Source organism: Protopterus annectens, chromosome 2.part1, assembly GCF_019279795.1.
Source record: "Protopterus annectens isolate FY-2018-M chromosome 2.part1, PAN1.0, whole genome shotgun sequence".
NCBI lineage: Eukaryota > Metazoa > Chordata > Ceratodontiformes > Protopteridae > Protopterus > Protopterus annectens.
The window spans coordinates 1,150,134,401-1,150,151,985 of NC_056729.1; the positions used below are offsets into that span (position 1 = coordinate 1,150,134,401).

The following is a 17,585-nucleotide window of genomic DNA, read 5'->3' on the forward strand; positions in this document are numbered from 1 at the left end:
CAGAAATACTTCACTAAAAGAATCACAGGCCTAAAGCAGGTGCCATATGCTGACCATCTAAAAAAACTCCAGCTATACTCTGTGGCATATCGTCTACTCAGAGGTGATCTCTGCTTAACATACAAGGCCATGTCAAACCCTGAGCTGTTGGACATGCTCCACTTAAAGAAATCCCAATCCCTCAGAGCCACACGCTCCAGGGATCTAAACCTTGTCATCACAATGAAGAAAACATGCTGGAGGGATAGGTTCCTGACCCAGAGACTCCCCATACTCTGGAATAGACTGCCCATACATGTCATGCAGAGTGCTTCCTTGGCCCTCTTCAAAAGGAACCTTTACGATTGGATGGGAAATAGGAAATTCACCCCAGGGATCATGTCAGTCGCCCTGCTAGACAGGGGTCCAGAGAAGTAAATATTGTGGGAAGAAATATCCAGGGAATTGTTATGGCTAGGCTTCTATAGGCCTTAGGGCTGATAGCCTAGTACCAACCTATGAACCTTTGAACCTATGAACCTATAGATTCTAGACACTTAATATAGATGCATCTCTGACATATTGAATTTGTGTGAATTAGGAGAAGTGGGTTGACAGTGTACATAAGGCAATTGCTACATTGCTTCAGGTTGGCTAGAGAAATGGTGGGAAATTGTCCATTCATGATGCTAGTAGGTGAAATACTGCAGTCAGTAACAGAGAGGAGACTAGAAGAACCAGGTATAGTCAAGGGACAAGAAAAAGTTCAAAACTGTGAGGGGCTTAATTGGTAAGACTTGTGGAGGAACCTCAAAGGCTCAGCTGAGTGTCTAACTGGCAGTGAAGCACAACAGCAAGAAACCTCCGCTGGAGCTCAAGCGGTTGACTAAGGGAAAGTTATCTATCTAGGAGTTTCCATCTATAACTGCCAATAGTATCCTCCGCTGTGCAGTAATGTGTGGTCATGTGGGTGGTGAGCACCATGCAAACCCGAGTTAACACGGGCAACAAGTAGCAATGACTGATTTCTAACACTCTAACTAATAGCAGCACACTAGACTGGGCTCTGGGCCCACAATCACCACTCAGATAGGTCCTTAGCTATACTCCACTCTCACTAGGGTGTAGGGGGTGGCTCTCTTTGGAGGAAAGCTGGGTTACTGCCCAGAAACCATAAAAACAGACTGGCTTCAGCAAATCTGAACCAAGTCTATGCTAGGCTAATAGTACAGGAAACAGCAAAAATACAGTAAAATACACTCAAAAATAACAGCACACAGTAAAATACAATGCAAGAAGTGCAGATCATGTTGCAAGCAGTGGATGCTTCAGATAACACAGAAGATTGATTGCTTGTTGATAACCTCTAAATTAACCAAAGGGAAAGCCCAAGACTGAGACTTACTCCAGCAACCCCTAACTCAGATGGATCCTTGGCTGCACACTTCTGTCACAAGGGTGCAGGGGGACCTTTTTAATGTAAGTTGACTGATTTTAGTGCTCAAATGATAGCAAACAGTCTAGATTCAGGAAGCCTGAATCTAGCTTATGCTATACAATGCAAAAGTACTAGAAATTCAAAGTGCAGAAAATCACAGTCAAAACAGCAAAAAACAGTTTAAATAAAGCAGCAATTCAGAAGAATACTCCCACAAGAGTGTAGACCACAAACCTTCCTATTGTGAAATAACTGGTCTGGAACCCAAGTGCTTAAACCAGAACAAAGACACTTTCAGAAGAACAAATACAATAAGCCTTCAACCACAATCCCCAGCTTAGAAGAGTGAAGGCGATCCTTTCCTGCCACGAGAGTTTAGACCAAAAATCTTCCTAATGTAAAATAACTGGTTTGGAACCCAAGTGCTTAAACCAACACTAAGAGGTTTAGAATAACAGTTACAATTTAATCAGGCTGTTAATCAAGCAGTAATAAATGCAGCGGAATAAATGCAACTGAGTACTTTTAAGAACAAGCAGCAAAAGCAAAATAAAGTAATAAAATGGGAAGAAACCCAAATGCAGTAAAAGCAGCTTAATAAATTGCATTTTTATGTTTAGTGGGAAGGGAGGAAACAGAAGATAATTCAAGGTTAAAAATAAGGGGTGGGGCCTTCCCAATTGATCTGTCCATACTCAATAGAATGAGGTGATGAGATAGGACTGGGAGGAGTGTTGAAAATCAAACTTATAGTGGGGGTGGGCAACTCAAAAGCCATCAAGTTTAAGAATAATACAACAGTTGCACGGGTGAGTGGGAAAAATAAAATGCAGACAGAGATCAGCAGTATTATAATATGATATCTTTATTTCTGGAGTACTTGTTTGGCTTGCATTCCAGAAATAGAGATACCATATTATAACGAAAACTATAGTCCAAAATTTAGTAGTGGACTGCTAATACATTTTAGAAAAGGCCTGTTGCTTCTCATTGAATACTTGATCAACACTTAAAATAATAAACCTTAAAGAGTGCCCTCAACCTGTTAGGCCTATATTATAAGAACAAAAACACTAAATATTGAATGACCCAAAGGCCGAAAATGCCAGACCTCAAACTTGCTATTGTGAGGGGCTGTGCCCCCCACATCCCCTGCTAAATATATATATCAACTTCAAGATCACACTACAGTGAGGAAAGGGCAAATATTCCGATCTTCACTGTACTGCAATCTCACAAAAAGCACTTTGAGGTACGGTATTTTCGGCCTTTGGGCCATTCAATATTTAGTGTTTTCATTCGTCTAATATGGACCTCATCCTGTCATGGTGGCCAGACTCAAATTAGTGTGAAAATATAAGTGTGGCATTTTCCTCACATTTCCCCTCTTCTGTGAGTTAGGGTGCTAATTGTTGATTAAATGAGATGTAGTTATAGTGGTTCAATATTTCAGGCTAATATTAGAAAGAACCGTCCTAACTGAATATGAAACAAAAATATATACATATGCAGAAAATAGTCTTCATGTTGTTACTTTAAGCTGCTCCATGGCATTCACAAAAGTAGTTCACCTTCCGAACATAGCAAGATGATGTTTAAGCAATAACCCATGACTGAGTGTGGGTAATGTTGGATTTACCCACAGATGGTGTGGTTTGATCACAAGGGCAAAGTCTGAGTAATTAAACAAAGACAACCATTTGTAAATCCAGCATTACCCACTCCCAGGACTGGGTTAATGCTATTATACAATATTATTAAAGAAAGAAAGAAAGAAAGAAAGAAAGAAAGTGCTTACCTTTCTTAAATGATGTCTTTGTATAATGGTGGTGTAGTGTTCCTCCATGTTGTTTCTCCTTCCTTCCACATTTTCCAATGTATAGCACAGGATGGGACTTATATTCCCACTCTTGCGCAGTACATTAGTGCTGTTCAGCAGAAGCAACGGAGAAAAAAGAATCTCATTTGTTTGCATCTTCTGTTAATGTTATCTCTTCAACAATCTTCATTAGTTAAAGACCATGAATTAGCAGTTTCTTCTTCATTGTGCCATTTCTGCCTAATCTGCTTTCTCAGTGCCCACAGTGCTGAGGCTGAATAAAGTATCATGATTCCTTCTCAAGAAATTTGTCTTCCTTGCTTTTACATCATTTTGCCTATTGCAACTGAAAGTTTCTTCACAAGGAAAACATACACATAGCAAGGTGCTATAATTCTTTTTTGTTATTTCATACCAAGTAAGGACATAAAGCTGTGTACTATCTTTTAGAGCAGAATTTTCTCTACCATTGGTCCATAAAGATTTTTGGAGTTTGAAGATGAAGAAACCACCAAGTGCCATCAATAATTAATCGAGCTTAGTAAACCAGAAATATGATACCCTCGGAGAAGGAAGTCAGGACCTGAAACTTCCAAAATTCAACCTTTTAAAAAGACTGTTATTCTAAAATTTTCATATTGTGTGACACACATGCAGGAAACAGATATCTAGAAGTCACTGTGAGCCAGTCACTGACATTTTTACTGAGGATTCTCAGACGTAACAATATTTCTCATTGCTTCCAGTCTATGTGAACAGCACTGCGATCTGACAGGAAAAAGTGCTGTCACAGTGCCTTTTGAAAACAAGTAGGTTTCCAAGAAGACAGAATCACTTAGGGGTATCTGCCTTATGAGGACAGTCAGGGTTAGAAGAAAAAAAAAGTTAAAATTAATAATAAATAGTTGTTGTTCTGTTGACATGTTTGTATAGTACAGAATTTCATAACAAAATATTAAAAACACATGTATTTTTTCAGTATCTGACTATAGTGCTCCTTTAACTGCCATCCTTCTTTATCTGGTTTACGCTTATGATGATAATTAAAATGAACAGAGTTAGAATACTAAAGGATACTGCTTTACTTCTGTTTCATAAAGTACCTCTAGGTGATGGGCTCTCATAATTTGCTCCAGTGAGCTTAAATGTATATAAAAATGAGCTTGGCCACCAGAAAATGCACACTTCACACAATACATCAGGAGGAAACAGCATTCTGAAGAGTAATACATTGATATTCATACATTCATAGGTTCATAGTTGTTTACTAGGCTAATGACCACAAGGGCCTTTTTAAGCCTAGCCATGCATCCTGAATCTCTGACACGTTCTGACACCCTTGATAAGTATAAGCATGGGCCTGGGAGATGAACCATTTACAAGTTACCTCTTTGCATTAGAGACATAGGTTCCAAACCAGGGATGAGTTTCTGGTTTTCCATCCAATTGTCCAAGTTGCACTTGAATTGGGTTATGGAGGAACTCTGCTTCACATGGATGGGAAGCCTGTTCCATAGACGGGGTAGTCTCTGGGATACATACCGATCTCTCAAGCAGGTCCAATTTACATCACAGGCAAGGTTTAAGTCTTTAGAATGTGTAATTCTGGTACTGTTTGTTTGTGGATATGCAGGAGGTCCATCAGAGTGGGGTATGACAATGCCCTGTATAACAGGCACAGATCTCCCCTCAAAAGCCTGTAGGAGACAGAATACAGGGATAAGGCCTTGAGGTGGTCAGCATAGGATATATTACTTACGCCCTGTATTCTTTTAGTGAGGAACCTCTGTGGACATTCCAGTTGTTGGATATGCTTGGTTAGGTAAGAAACAAGGAGTCCTCTGTCAAGAAAGACAATCAGTGAAATAGAGAGGCTACAGCTGAGTGTAAAGGTGGGAAGTGTAGTAGGGAGATGACAGGCTTAGCAGTGGGAGATTTAGGATGATTAGAGGGGAAAGTAGTGATATGAGATAGTTAAGGGCACAGTAGAATGGGAAGAGACGGAGTTTAGAGAGAGCTGGGAGCTTAGTAAGGGTAGCTTAGTATGAGAAAAGCTAAAGTAAAGAACAGAAGGGATAGATAGTGAGATGTGAAAGAAAAGGGTAAAGATATTTGGCAGACAGCAAATATAGAGGCGCCACCTGGTGGGCAGTCACCTTATTACAGAAAAATGCAACACCTAAGGTAATGTCAGGCTGAGGAAGATATGAAGGTGTAGGAAAGGACGGAGTAAAGATAAAAGCAAGTCTGGATAAAGTATTGGGAAGTAAAGTATAAGTTAAGATGGAAGTGAGGGTAAAACAAAAAGCTATGGGGGGGAGATAAAAGCAAGTCTGGATAAAGTATTGGGAAGTAAAGTATAAGTTAAGATGGAAGTGAGGGTAAAACAAAAAGCTATGGGGAAGATAAAAGCAAGTCTGGATAAAGTATTGGGAAGTAAAGTATAAGATAAGATGGAAGTGAGGGTAAAACAAAAAGCTATGGGGGGGGGGAAAGATAAAAGCAAGTCTGGATAAAGTATTGGGAAGTAAAGTATAAGTTAAGATGGAAGTGAGGGTAAAACAAAAAGCTATGGGGGGGGGGGGGGTTGGCTGCTGCCTAACCTGACTTGGGAAACTTGCCTAACCTGGCAGTATAGTCATATATTATTATGGATACAGTCTTTCAGTTAGCTGTAACACACATACTTTCTCTTTCAGTGTTCCTGGGAGGTCTCACAGGGAGCTGATAGGTAAATTCTTTACACTGAGAGTGTTTCCTTGGGCATCAAGCAGGGCAGATTCAGGCAGTCAGGCTTAGGGATATGCAGGAACACAGAGGCTGGTGTATATATAGAGAGAGAAACAGGTAGTGAGGGAAACAATACAATAGCTAGACAACACAGGCAAAACCTTTACATAGACACTATAGTATGTACAGACTCAGCAGGAAGACAATATTGTGAGTATATGACAAACTTATAATGATAGCACAACTAGCATATACTACTAATGGAAATCACAAATGATATAGTACTAATACCCAGTTTCCTATTGTGGGCCTATGCTGGTTAACATGAATAGTACGGCACGGTTGAGGTAAGCACAAAGAAAGCTAGCGTAACATCAAACAGCAATGATAATATATGCTACAAAGCTTCCTTTATACAAATAACATAATAGGATTGAGCTGTTACATGGACAGAGCACAAAGCATTAGAAAACATATAGTTCACAGGTGGGTAGAATCAAATAATCATTTGTAAACAAAAATAGACAATAGGTAAACGTTTCAGTCGCTAAAAAGGCTAGGCTTTTGCAGTGGAGTACATTGTATTACATGTAATGAGTAGTAGCACATTTATAATAAGGGCAACAGATTATGTTGATCCACAGGAAAAGTACTGCACCTAGGGCCAGAGCAGTCCTCGAAGGTATACACAGTCCCTAAGTAGAGGAGCTGCTTATAGCGGAACTTCCTGCACTACACCAAATGGGTCTGGTGTTGTAATTAAAAGTAAAGTCTATAATAAAGCTTCACTAAATAGCCACATAGATAAAGAAATAGGAAGTTCAAGTAGTCCGAATAATACAATAATAATTATCATCTCCATGATAATTCTTTCCATGGCTTTACATATAAGACTAGTGAGATTTATGGGTCTGTAGTTTTCAGGGCCTGTAGAAGGCACACCTTTGTGCAAAGGGATGGTTGTTGCCTTTCTCCATTCATGAGGCATGAAGCCTGTTTGGAGGCTACAGTTAAATAGTAATTCCAGAGGCCCTAATAGGTCATGTTTCATGCTATTTAGAAGGCATCCTAGAATATTGTCTGGGCCCATTGATGCAGTGTTCTTGGTCTGAGAAAGAGCATTAAGGACTTGTTCCCTAGTGATAGTAGGAGGAGTTATATTTGATGATATTTCCTGAGGGAAGGTTGAGGGGTAGAGAGGAGTAAAGCTGGAGCTGAATTTATCAGCCAGAAGGTTTGCTATATCTTCTGGCTCAGTATAGGTGGCTCCATTTACAATGAGCTCTGCACACAATTGTGTATTGTCTTTGAGGTTGCAGACATAACTAAAGAATGCTTTGTGATTGTTCTTGGCCTGGGTGGCCAAACTTACCTCAAATTTGGCTTTGGAAGACTTTATTTGTCCTGAGTTGTTTGTTTAGTTTGATGTGAGTGTATTTATCCTGATGGGTATTTTTAATATTTATTCAGCACAAAGAAGCAGAGTCCACACCATCAGCATACAAATGAAATAACATGTAATTTGGTTTGGCACATTACTGGTTCACTCCTAATTTGCATCCATTTCATAGGTTCATAGGTGTTTACTAGGCTAATGACCACAAGGGCCTTTTTAAGCTTAGCCATGCATCCCAAATCTCTGACAAGTTCTTTTACCCTTGATAAGTGTAAGGATAGGCCCATGAGATGAACCATTTAGAGGTTGCTGTGTCCATTAGAGACACAGGTGCTAAATTAGAAGAATTTTGGGTTCCTCATCCAGTTGTCCAAGTAGCACTTGAATTGGGTTAGCGAGGAACTCTTCTTCACATGGATGGGGAGCCTGTTCCACAGAGGGGGTAGTCTCTGGGAATTATACCCATCTCTTTTGCAGGTCTTATTTATATCACAGGCAAGGTTTAAGTCTTTAGAATGGGTAATTATGGTGCTGACTATTTTGTGGCTATGCAGGAGGTCTATCAGAGTGGGGTGTGACAATGACCTATATGCCAGGCATATAACTCCCCTCAAAAGCCTGTAGGAGACAGAATACATGGATTGGGCCTTGAGGCAATCTGCATAGGACATTTTACTTATGCCCTGTATTCTTTTAGTGAGGAACCTCTGTGGATGTTCCAGTTGTTAGATATGCTTGTTGAGGTACATAACAAAGGGGACATTACACTCAATGATCAGTCTGATGAATGCCAAATACAGTGGAACATGACTTTGTATGTCCCTAAGTCCCTGACTACTGGGTCAGCTCTAAAGGGTGTGTTGTTGATATGGTAGTTACCAGGGATGGATGATTTCCCAAAGGATATTATTATGCATTTCTTGGCATGTAGTTTTATTCCATAGCTCTGACACCAGTTGTTTGTCTGTGTCAGCCCCTCCTGGAGAACATTTGTGTCAAAGTGAGATTCAATGACAACTTCTAATTTGCAATCATCTACAAACTTAGTCAGTCAGAGACCACTGACATTGGCACTAACTTGTGAGAAGTAAATGCCAAAAAGGAGTGGTCTAAGGACTAATCCCTGAGGGAGTCCACTTGTGGCTGGCCTCTTTGGAGAGGTGGACTCCACATTTCTAACATCCTGGGTCTTGTCTGTGAGTCAGATGTCTATCCACTGGGTGACATACGAGTTTGTACCTAACCTCTTGAGTTTGTCAACAATGCCTAAGTAGGGTATTGTGTCAAATGCTTTGGCCAGGTCAAGGTGGGCAGTGTGAACCATTTAGTCCTCATCCATTGCTTTGGTGACCTTCTCAAATAAGTCCACCAAGTTGAGTAGGCATGATCTGCCCTTGACGAATCCAAACTGGGTTGGGTCAGTGTCTGGAGGTTTACTATATCACTAGTGATCATTTCCATGATAATTCTTTCCATGGCTTTACATATAAGACTAATGAGACTTATTGGTCTGTAGTTTCCAAGGGCTGTAGATGACACACCTTTGTGCAGAGGGATGATTGTTGCCTTTCTCCATTCAAGAGGCATGAAGTCTGTTTGGAGGCTACAGTTAAATAGTAATTTCAGAGGCCCTAATAGGTCATGTTTCATGCTATTTAGAAGGTATCCTGGGATATTGTCTGGACCCATTAATGCAGTGTTCTTAGTCTTAGAGAGAGTGTTAAGGACCTGTTCCCTAGTGATAGTAGGGGGAGTTATATTTGATATTTCCTGAGGGAAGGTTGAGGGGGAGAGAGGAGTAAAGTTGGAGCTGAATTTATCAGCAGGAGGTTTGCTATATCTTCTGGCTCACTATAGGTGGCTCCATTTACAATGAGCTCTGCACACAATTGTGTACTGCCTTTGAGGTTGTGCACATAACTAAAGAATGCTTTCAGGTTGTCCTTGGTCTGAGAGGCCAAACTTACCTCAAATTTGACTTTGGCAGACTTTATTTGTCCTCTGAGTTGTTTGTTTAGTTTGATTAGAGTGCTTTTATCCTGATGGGTATTTTTAATATTTATTCAGCACAAAGAAGCAGAGTCCAGACCTTCAGCATGCAAATGAAATAACATGTAATTTGGTTTGGCACATTACTGGTTCACTCCTAATTTGCATCCATTTCATAGGTTCATAGGTGTTTACTAGGCTAATGACCACAAGGGCCTTTTTAAGCTTAGCCATGCATCCCAAATCTCTGACAAGTTCTTTTACCCTTGATAAGTGTAAGCATGGGTCTGGGAGATTAACCATTTACATGTTGCCTGTGTCCATTAGAGACACAGGTGCCAAGCCAGGGATGAATTTCTGGTTCCTCATCCAGTTGTCCAAGTTGCACTTGAATTGGGTTAGGGAGGAAAACTGCTTCACATGGATGGGGAGCCTGTTCCATAGATGGGATACTCTCTGGGAATTATACCTATCTCTCCTGCAGGTCCTACTTATATCACAGGCAAGGTTTAAGTCTTTAGAATGGGTAATTCTGGTGCTATTTGTTTTGTGAATATGCAGGAGGTCTATCAGAGTGAGGTCTGACAATGACCTATATGCCAGGCATATAACTCCCCTCAAAAGCCTATAGAAGACAGAATACAAGGATAGGGCCTTGAGGTGGTCTGCATATTACATTTTACTTATGCCCTTTATTCTTTTAGTGAGGAACCTCTGTGGACATTCCAATCGTTAGATATGCCTGTTCAGGTACATACCAAAGGGGACATTGCACTCAATGATTGGTTGATGAATGCCAAATACAGTGGAACAATGACTTCTTGGACTTAGATGCCACACCTTTGTTTATAAGTTGTGCAACAGAGAATGATTTCCCCACTACTGTAGATACGTGATGGTCAAAGGCTAGAGTACTAACTTTGTGTGTCCCTAAGTCCCTGACTACTGGGTCAACTCTAAAGGGTGTTTTGTCAATATGATAGTTACCAGGGATGGATGACTTTCCAAAGGATACTATTATGCATTTCTTGGCATTTAGTTTTAGTCCGTAATTCTGACACCAGTTGTTTGTCTGTGTCAGCCCCTCCTGGAGAACATTTGTGTCAATGTGAGATTCAACGACAGCTCCTAATTTGCAATAATCTGCAAATATAGTCAGTCAGAGACCACTGACATTGGCACTGACTTCTGAGAAGTAAATGCCATAAAGGAGTGGTCTAAGGACTGATTCCTGAGGGACTATACTTGTGGCTGGCCTCTTTGTAGAGGTGGACTCCCCATTTCTAACATCCTCGGTCCTGTCTGTGAGCTAGTTGGCTATCCACTGGGTGATGTACAAGTTTGTACCTAACCTCCTGAGTTTGTCAACAATGCCAGAGTACGGTATTGTGTCAAATGCCTTGGCCAGGTCAAGGTGGGCAGTGTGAACCATTTTGTCCTCATCCCTTGCTTTGGTGACATTCTCAAAGAAGTCCACCAGGTTGAGTAGGCATGATCTGCCCTTGATGAAACAAAACTGCGTTGGGTCCAGTGTCTGGAGGTTTACTATATCTCTAGTGATCATCTCCATAATAATTCTTTCCATGGCTTTACATATAGGACTAGTGAGACTTATGGGTCTGTAGTTGCCAGGGTCTGTAGATGGCCCACCTTTGTTCAGAGGGGTGACTGTTGCCATTCTCCATTCATGAGGTACAAAGCCTGTTGAAGGCTACAGTTAAATAGTAATTCCAGAGGCCCTGATAGGTCATGTTTCATGCTATGTTGAAGGGATCCTGGGATACTGACTGGGCCTATTGATGCAGTGTTCTTAGTCTTAGAGAAAGCATTAAGGACATGTCCCCTAGTGATAGTAGGGGGAGTTATGTTTGATGGTATTTCCTGAATGAAGGTTGGGAGGAGAGAGGGGTAAAGTTGGAGGTGAAATTATCAGCCAGGAGGTTTGCTATGTCTTCTGGTTTAGTATAGGTGGCTTCATTTACAATGAGCTCTGCCCACAATTGTGTTGCCTTTGGGGTTGCGGACATAGCTAAAGAATGCCTTGTGGTTGTCCTTGACCTGGGAGGCCAAACTTACCTCAAATTTGGTTTTGGTAGACTTTATTTGTCCTCTGAATTGTTTGTTTAGTTGATGAGAGTGCTTTCATCCTGCTGGGTGCTGTACCTCCTAATTTTTGCCATGATTTTATTCCTTCTGTTATACAGCTTATTGATTTTGTGATTCCACCAGGATGGCTTGTTTTTTGAGTTAGTTTTGTACTTTTTCCTGGTTCGTACAGCTGCCTCCATGCAGCTGTTACCATGATTGTAAATGTTCCTGTGAACAATTCTGCATAGGCACCAATGTTCTCAGGGTTTATGGAGGCTTGACATTTTGCCAGGTTATCCTTTAATAGCAGGAGATGAGCTTTAGAGTGGTTCCTAAATATTCCAAGTTTAACTGGGGTCCAGGTTTTATTTTTACTTCAAAGGAGACCATTTTGTGAAATGATCTTGCCAGGGAAGGCATTACAGTAGAGGTTGTGCAGCACTGTCCAATACTGGTGAGGACCAGATCCAGTATGGTTGCAACCCTTACTAGTATATTGACTATCTGGTCCAGGGAGTTTGTGTTTACAAATTCCAGGAATCTCTGTGCATGCATTTCTGGTGTTGTATAGGATTCCCAGTTAATAGTGAGGCAATTAAAGTCACCCATACATATGGTATTGGGTTGGATGTTTAGTGTTTCTAATATGTTTAAATACATGGTATGGGTTTCCTGGGTCATGGAGGGGACCTAGAGCTTGCAGGGAAGTGGTATTGAATTTTGCCTATGGTAATTTGAGCATGAAGCAGCTCAAGTGCATTGACCTGTTTGACCAGCCTTGAGATATATTTATTTTTGATGTATATAGAGACACCTCCACCTTTAGTCCCTGTCTGTGAAATAGCTGGTCTAAACATGTGGAAGTCATTATAACCTTGCACTGTTGGTGTGGTCTCCTTGGCTTTAAACTATGTCTCATTGACCGCATAGATGTCAGCATTCTCTAGGGTAAAGAGACTGTCTAGGGAGGGAGTGTTTTGTTTAGACTCATAGCATTGAGCAATAATACCTTTAGATTTTCTTGGTTTTGATTTGCTATGTCAGAAGTACTTTCAGTTTAGCATTGCCTAAAAAAGGCACTATGGGGAAGACAATGTTTTAGTTAATATTCAAAAGCCTAGAGGGGAGATGTACAGACCATCTCTGTCAAAACATTGTGGTCTGTTGACCATCTCTTTCCATGCTGACAAATATTGCACCCTCTTAGAATATCACCAGAAACTAAGCCAATTATTAAAGTCAATCATCTTTTGTTCATACTGTGGCATCAAACTTGGAGAAGGTAAAATGCTTCTCAGTGCAAGGCTGATACCAGCCTGAGACACATATTTCAAGATCTCCATGATGTCTCTTTTCATATAGTCTAGAAAGGTACTTCTCAGGTCATTTACTCCCACATGGACTATGACTAAATCATATTGGTACTTGTCATCCAAAGGCCTGAGTGTGTGTGTGTGTGTAATGTGGTGGATCCTAGCCCCTGAGAAGCAACTGACTGTGACTTTCTCCTTACTCAGCCTGGTGAGAGGGACATCAGTGTGTCTCACATTGGAGTCTTCAATGACTAGAATGTTGGATTGTGTGGTGGCTTGCCTTATGGGCTTAGAGGTAAAGGCTCCATGAATTGTAGCTCTATATGTTGATGTGGGTGTTGTTTTGAAAAAACGCTTTGGGGTTGCTGAGGGTATTTGTTATCTGTACCTCATCTAAGAGGTATTTTGGTTTAGGAGGGTTACATTTAAGTGCCACAGCATATGTGGGTTGATATGTCTGCTTTGAGTTGTGTGTGATGGCTGCAGTGTGTGTACTACTGGCAACCTTATTGACATTAGGAGTACTTTTATGCGAGAGCTTTAGCTCCAGTGACATTGTGCAAATACATCTCTCACATACCATATCAGTCTGTTTGTGAATTAACTGGGTGTCAGAAAACATGAGGCAATTTCTACATTGCCTCAGGATGCTCATATCTACCAAGCTGGTAATGGAGAAAGAAGGAAACTTCATATCCATGGCAACAGACCCTTTTTTTATTGATTAGACAGTTGGAGTGAGAATGTTAATCACTGTCAGGAGTATCTAGTTTGCAGCTATGTGGACAGTGCTTGCTACTGCAAACTAGTCCTGTGTGCAACTAGGTATTGGAGAAATTTCAGTTGTGCTTTTACAGGAAAATGTCACTCAAGTTGTCTGAGTCTATACAGAGCACTGCCAAACACTTGAGGGGAAACTAATATGTAGACCCTGAAAATTTAAGATTGAAGTATTTAGGCAGATATTTTGGGTGGCCACCATGATGCAGTAATTAGCACTGCTGCCTCACAGCAAGAGGTTCTCTGGTTTGATCCTTGACTGGGGTGCCTTCTGTGCGGAGTCTGCATGTCCTCCCTGTGGTCGCGTGGGTTTCCTCCGGGTGCTCTGGTTTCCTCCCACATCCCAAAGACATGCTGTAGGTGGATTGGACACACTAAAATTGGCCCTAGGTGGGAGTGTGTGCATGTGTGTGTGCCTTCTGTGGAAGGTTGGGTGCCGGGCTGGCAACTCGATACTGTAAAACTCCACTGCCAATCATGAGCGGACAAGGTGATCCGCTGTGCAACCCTAACCGGGAAAAAGCCGAAAGAAGAAGAAGAAGGCAAATATTTTCAAGTTAGAAACAAATCAAGCAGTAATTTCTGAAAACAAAGAATTAGCTTGTCAATAATTATGAAAAGAGGGGAGTCGCATGAATGGCTACTGTCTGGCTATTATTAATGCTGGTCTCACCACAGCTTTACTCTGCTGAGATACAATGCTCCTTTGCTTCTTCTCTCATCTGAACAAAACATTAGCACCGATCCCAAGATGAGAAGCAGGCCACAGCCTGTTTGGTGATTCACAGTCTTATTCCAGATGATGCAATGGTCTGTAGGCTTGTTGTAGCCTTTTCCTGGTAGATGCCTTAAATAGCAACCAGACCAATCAGGAACATTAAGCACAGACACTCACTCTCCAACCAGAACCATCAGGAATCAATGCACTCTGCTCCTTCTCTCACCAGGACCAGAATATAAGTACTGATTTCAAGCTGTCACCTATAAAACAGTTATTAGACTTTTTGGTGACCGGCAGTCTCCAGGTAATAATGTCCCTGTACTCCTTTTCTCACCTGGAGCAAGCAAAAGCACTAATCCCAAGATGACTACTGAGAGGCAGAAGGTAGGCTTTCCAATAACTGGTGGTCTTGCAATAGATGTTTAAAAGTAAGATAAAAATGATTTAATATCCTTAACACTGCAGTGTGCACTAAGCAGTTATATATGAAAGGGGGTAACTTAAGTTTTAGATGTCTAAGTGAAGAGCTGCTAATTTTAAAATAGCAAGATAGATTGAAAGGGGAGTGGATACTTTTGTAATATGGTACTATGGAGTAGAGTGGGATGGCCAATAAATGTAAATAGTTGAAGCGGAGTGATTTCACAAAATAATAATTTTGTGCTTACTCACACCAGCCAATGAAAGGAGAGAGGGAAGGAGATATATGGTCAAATTAACATAAGGGGTAGGCAACTAGAAAGACAATGGTGTTTAAGAACACAACAGCAACAGGGTGGAAGAGTGGGAAAATTCTGCCTGACTAGATACAGCTGTGGTCTCTTTCCAAGTTTTAATATCAAATTAAAAGCAGAATACAAGTAAAACACAGCGTAAATAAAACAAATCACAGTATTAAAACAGAAAAAGGCAATAAAATATTGCAGAGTACAATAAATCAAAAGCAAACTAATTGTGGGAGAGTCTGGGTGTACTTTTCCAGTAAAGCCTTGAAATGTTTTATTTTACCCCTTAAATAGAACATTTAGTTCATAACTCAACCCCTCAGTTCACAGATAGTTAACATTAACTGTTCTGTTCTAACTTCTGTGTGACTCCTTAAGTGACCTGTTCTATTTTCTGTTTGACTCACAAGAGACACAGCTGTGGTCTCTTTTGAAATTGTAACATGCAATTAAAAGCAGAATACAAGTAAAACACAGTGTAAAGAAAACAAATCATTGTATAAAAAATAGAAAAAGGCAATAAAGTTATACATAGTGCAAGAAATCTAAAGCAAACTAACCTTTCCCCCAAAGCAAGCTGTGGCAGAGTCTGGTTGAGCTTTTCTAGTAGAGCTAAAACACTGTCTAACATCCACATACACTACCTTGGCTGCTGTGAGAACATTACCACTACCTACACTACCTATTTATGTGTATAGAACACTGGACAGCACACACACACACACACCAAGTTGGTTGGAGTGAGATTAGAACCCCTATATATCTAGTCTTACACACTATTCTTCATAGTAATTTACGCATGTGCCATGACTTAAGTCTGTAATCTTATGTTCAAAACCTATTATTCTAGATCTAAGATGATCTTTTGTAGAAACCATGCTTAAACTTTAGAACATTTTAAATATAGAAGAGTTTTCAGATTTTTTACTGGAGCCTTGACTGACATAACTATGCATTTCTTAGGGAAGCTGGCCTTGCAATTTTAAAAACATTGCCGTAGACTAAATACTGGTAATTTTTCCTAACATTCATGCTAGAATCCCTGGTGGGGGGCTCCAGCAAAATGACAGACCATACAGAGGCTAACTGCATGCTTTCTTCTGTTGCTTCTTCGGAATGGATTCTGGTTAAAGTTCCACATGCTTGTTTTTATAATCATTTGTAATGATGTGTATGCTGTGCATTTTTATATACTGCTGTGTCTTTGTAATCATGGAAGACTTCTATTACTGCCAGATCGATAATCAGGTTATTTCAGGTAATTTCAGTTTTATGAGGAATTTTGAAACCTGAGTTGATAATTCCTTCTTCTTTAACCATCCTTAACTAACAATATCCAGACAATCCTTCTATTTAGCACAACTGATATGTATCAACAAGTTAAAAAGAAGTTATTATGTCTGTTTATGCAGCCCTAAATAGACCAATTATTGAATATACTACTTCCCTTGGCATATATCTTCATAGACATATTAAACAACTAGAAAAGCCCCAGAGGTTCCTCACCAAAAAGATTGCTGGCTTAAAATTCTTGCCTTGTCAGGACAGGCTTAAGGCACTATCCCTTTACTTGGTTTCTCATAAGCTTTTGAAGGGTGATCTATGCCTTGTATTGTGTGCTATTAGGGACCCCAACCTCCCTGAGTTTCTGTATCTTCTCAAATCAGATATCTCCACTAATACTAGAACTAGGGACTTAAATCTTAATCGGCACATAAATAAACTACACTGGAGAGACAAATTTATTATCCATAGCCTACCACTCACTTGGCACACATTTTCTCTCATGTTAAAAAGACTGAAATCCAAGGATCTTTTAAATTAATCCTGGGTAATTGGATGGTTAACCATTATTTCAATCTGGGCCAGTCATAAGAATTGGAGGTAGAGCATGAGGGTGGAGACTGACATGATATAAATGGGTCTATAGCACCACATAGCATGGTGATAAGTTTGAATGCCCTTTGCTCGAACCTAAAAGTCTGAAAACCCTAAACAGTGAACTCACGGAACAGCGATTTTTTTCCCAGGGAAAAAAAATCGCTGCTCCGTGAAAAAAGAAATCACAACTTTAAAACAAACTGAAGTGAGGAGCTTCACCCCCCACCCCCAACATGGGGGGCTGTGCTCCCCACACCCCCCCTACTTAAATATACCAAGTATAAGATCACACTACAGTGGAGGAAATAGCAAAGCCCCAAAGATAGCCCACAGATTAAATCCATGTTCCGTAACTTCACGGTTTAGGGCTTTTGGATTTTTCTGTTCGATCAAAGGGCGTTTGAGCTTATCACCATTCGATGTGGTGATACAGACCCGATATAAACAGTTGTGTGACACATCTGCCTTGTATTTCCCTATGATATTATGTTCTTAACTGCACTGAAGGGTTGACTATGACATTATGACTGCTTCGGAGTTCAATCTTAGCATACATATTAGCTGTATTTAGGATAAAAATACAGTTAAGTGTTTTCTTGTGTAAATTGTACTCAGACATGCTTATGTTAGTCCTGTTAACTCTGCTTTCCACCTCTGTATTCATTATTTACTGCATATCTTCCTTTATCTCTGGTAGGCCCTGCAGGATTACTAGCTAAAAAATGA

The 17,585-nt window shown here is 40.4% G+C and overlaps 1 protein-coding gene across 1 annotated transcript in view; it reads right to left on the reverse strand.

Annotated features, from left to right (window-relative positions):
• The window catches only part of SLC35F6 (solute carrier family 35 member F6), an 802,941-nt gene that overhangs the window by 94,109 nt on the left and 691,247 nt on the right, over positions 1-17,585 (reverse strand). The gene's annotated exons all lie outside the window — the stretch shown is intronic.